General features: G+C 32.9%; 1 pseudogene; it reads left to right on the top strand.

The window, feature by feature from the left end:
* The first annotated feature begins 2,944 nt into the window (after positions 1–2,944).
* Positions 2,945–3,715, top strand: LOC114743565 (Werner Syndrome-like exonuclease; annotated as a pseudogene).
* Positions 3,716–4,005: the final 290 nt, after the last annotated feature.

The following is a 4,005-nucleotide window of genomic DNA, read 5'->3' as shown; positions in this document are numbered from 1 at the left end:
CATCATCTAGTAGTATACAAGTTTTATTAAGAAATATAATTATTATTTCTGTGTATGAAATTATTCTTTATTTTATTTCTTATTTCATTTTATTTATACATAAGGAAGAAATATAAGTCTATGTGGACCTCAAATCTCTGGAATTGGGATAAAGTTTGATGGACACTGGAGCGGAAGTCAAATTAACTAACGTGAATGGCTAATGCAAAAATGTCCAGGAACACATATAAATATTAAAGATATTGATGAATTACAAAAATACTTATAATCATTTTTAAAACTTTAAATAGGATCATTAACTTTTTTTCTTTGGCCAGAACTTTATTTTGAATCTTATGGTCTTCTTTGAAAATATACAAATATAAAACAAATTGAACATCCCAACATGGTACAGCTTATTCTATGAGACCTAAACCGTTTTGAGAAAATGTTAAGCATAATAAACTGTAACATGGAAATTAATTTCAACCATCGTTTAATGCTAATCCAAAGAAGTTCTTTCAAAATTTTAATGTTCAAGAAATGATATTGACAAGTGCTGACAACAAATTAAAACTGGTAGGCCAAAAAAATCAACAAGCTAAAATCTGGCGTATAAGTTACCAAAATTGGGAAAGGATCTAATTAAAATAAAAGACAAGAATAAAAACTGTTTTCGTTTAGGCCCAAACTCGAACAGAACAAAGAAAATCCTTAGTTTTTTGGGTCAAAATCAGTCAAAAAGTTTAAAGGCCTGGTTGGAACATAAGCCCAGTAAAAGTCTACCTGTGATTATGGAATACAAATCCGGCCTCTTTTTTTTTTTAAAAAAAAAAAACCGTCCTGAAAACGGATCCATTTGTTTAACCCAGTCATACTCCATCAAACTGGATCAAATATTAATTATTAATTATTAATATTATAATAAAAACCATAAAGGAGCAACCCAACCTTTCCATAAAGAAAAAGGCCATAATTAAAGCCAGTGATCGATAAGGGTTAGGTTTAATAGAAGAGGCTAATTTCTTACAACGTGACAAAGCTAAGGTTTAAAATTTCCCATTAGGAGAAGTATCCACATTCAGCACTTGATAGTGCTTCAAATATGATTACTTTAATAAAAGAATGCCTATGTTTTAGCAAAAAAAAAAAAAAAAAAGACACCAGCTTCCCTCTTGTACCTCCAATGCTTTGCATTACATGTAAATAATTAAATTGGATCTTAATTTTTGAGTCTTACATCTGATTTAAAAATTAATTACTCTTCGCCGTCTCTTATAGGAAATCTCACCATAATCTTTGGCATAAAAAATGTCCATACTAAGAGATTATAGATTCACGATGATGATCTTTTAAGCTTAATTTGAATAAATAAATTAGGCAGCAAATCCTCTACGCTTTGTATAAATTAGGGGGTGTTTGGGTTCAACCCCAAACCATGGTTTGGGGATCCAAACATGGTTGGGAAAAATCTTCCCAAACATCCTTAAAAAACCCAAAACCATGGTTTTGGGAAAAGCAAAAATTTTGCTTTTGGAAAAAAAAAAAAGGAGAGTATGAGAGCCTATAGGATATGTATATTGTGTTGTTTTTTTATAAACATATTTTTTATAAATATGTATACATTATTAATATTATAATTAATTTATTTTTATGTATTATTAATTATGTTAATAAAAAATTATTATTAAACATATTTTATTCCTTCAAATTAAAATTATCATAAAATGTATTTTTCTGTTTAATTATCATATTAACTTATGTCTTTTTTAGTAATTTGACATGTAAAAAGTGCTTTCTAGTAACAACTATCCAAACACTCTCACTTCTCAGAATCACTTTTTCACAAAATCTATTCTTCAAAAAATCTATTCTTCTCATAATCTATTCTCCACAAGTTATTTTCCAAACCATGGTTTGATTATATCCAAACACCCCCTTAGTCCTCTTTGGCAAGTTGTTCAATTTCCTTGTGTTGTTTCGGCAATGGTAATGTTGCTTTTGGACTCAGCTTTATTAAATTATTAGTGCTTATTGTTGGTTCCACATATATTGCCTTTCTCCATGTATTTTTTTTTATATTATTCCTAGTAAAGTAATCATTTTAACTTTATTTTTATTGGCTTAGTACTAATCAACAAACATACTTTCACTGACAATATATGCTAACCATTTCTAGTGGATGCATGGGTAGATCATTTTCTTTTCTTTTTTTGGTTTTAATCAGTCCATCACTCTAACTGCTAATAAATCTCCAACTTTTTAGCCAAATTACCATTTTTTTGTGTTAGACAATCTAAAAAGATTGACTATATTCACGTAAATGAAGAGCCATACGTAATAAACATATTTTATATATCATAATTTAATCAGAAGACGCGTCTCCATCGGCATAATTTATAGTTTTTATTATGAACAGTTCCTATTGAATTTTGATAATTACTACTCTGGTCCTTAATTCCTATTGTCTTTCTTACAATATTCTTGCTAATTAAGTGTATTACTAAAATTATTATTTACTATGAAGATTATCTTAAAAAAATAGATAAATATGAAAGATAAAATGAATTAAGATCTTATATTTAGAACAAAAATAAAATTCAAACAATCTCATATATTAAGGATAGGAGGTAGTATTTTATATATCAATTTACAATTTTTTTTTTGGTGTATACTAATGTACAATTTTAAAATTGCCGATCAACAATGATATAAAGGTTAAAAAAAAACAACAATGATATCGAGAAAAGCCGAACCGATCTAATCCAAATCAAATCACAATAGGAAAACAACGTAAAATACAATATCATTAAGAATTTTAAAAAATGGTAACAATAATTTTAAATGATAAATATATTTTGAATTTTGACTCTGAGCCAGCGTCGTCTCCATTGCGAAGTTCACTCTCTCCTCCTCCGCTATTCAAAAAGCTTCTCGGTCCCCTTGGATTCTCTGCAAATCCGAAATGTCGATCGCCATAGTAGACCACGCCCTTCCCTACGACACTCACAATCTCTACGATGTTTCCTTCTATACTCACAACATTCACACACTGCTCACTTCCTCCCTTCCATGGTCGATTCCTGGCTCTCCGAAACCCCCAACCTCCATTCCCTTCCCCAACCTCTTTCGTTGGCCTCGACGTCGAATGGCGCCCGAATTTCCACCGCAATATGGAGAATCCGGTCGCCATATTACAACTCTGCGTCGGCCCTCGATGCCTCATATTCCAAATCCTTCACGCCCCAAACATCCCCCAATCCCTGATCAATTTTCTCGCAAACGCGAATCACACTTTCGTGGGCGTTGGGATCGAAGAGGATGTGGAGAAACTCGTGTGCGACTACGAACTGAGTGTGGCCACATTCGTTGATCTGCGCGATCTGGCGTTTGACAAGCTGGGGGATAATGAACTGAAGAAATCGGGGCTCAAGACCCTGGCTCTGCGTGTTCTTGGGAAGGAAATTGAGAAGCCAAAGAGTATCAGTAGAAGCAGATGGGACAATCTGTGGCTTACTCCTGAGCAGGTAAAATACGCCTGCATGGATGCCTTTATTTCTTTTGAAGTTGCAAGGCTTTTGTATTCTGGCCAACTCTAGCCATGGGGATTGCTTGGGATTCAGAACTCGGTACAATTCGTGGATAAGTTAATTCTGGTGTGATGTGTGGTTCTGTTAAATGTGGATTTCATTGGAGTTTGTTTGTATTTTGATGAAACTTTTCTATGGTTCATGAAGTGACTTTACCTTTGACATGTCTTGTGTGTGGAGTATTTCATAAGGATGGTTGTCAGACAATAATAGGATTTTGGAGGATCCAACGTTGGTATACGCAGTATAGAAAACTGATGTATTGATTTGCCAAGGCATGCATTTGAATTCTCTTCTTTTGTTGCCGTTGTTTTTTTCCCCCTAAATCACATCGGCTTCCTTTTTTCCTTTTCTCACAAGAAGGGCTTCGCGCGCGCACTCGACTGAGTTTGAACCTGCGAAATGCTCACCAGTGACGAATAATTTGTAAATATTT

The sequence above is a fragment of the Neltuma alba genome, unplaced genomic scaffold (genome assembly GCF_004799145.2).
Source record: "Neltuma alba isolate B1F8T4 unplaced genomic scaffold, ASM479914v2 tig00004054_pilon, whole genome shotgun sequence".
Classification (NCBI taxonomy): domain Eukaryota; kingdom Viridiplantae; phylum Streptophyta; class Magnoliopsida; order Fabales; family Fabaceae; genus Neltuma; species Neltuma alba.
The sequence above is the reverse complement of the archived record's forward strand: the minus strand, read 5'-3'. Positions and strand labels throughout refer to the sequence as shown.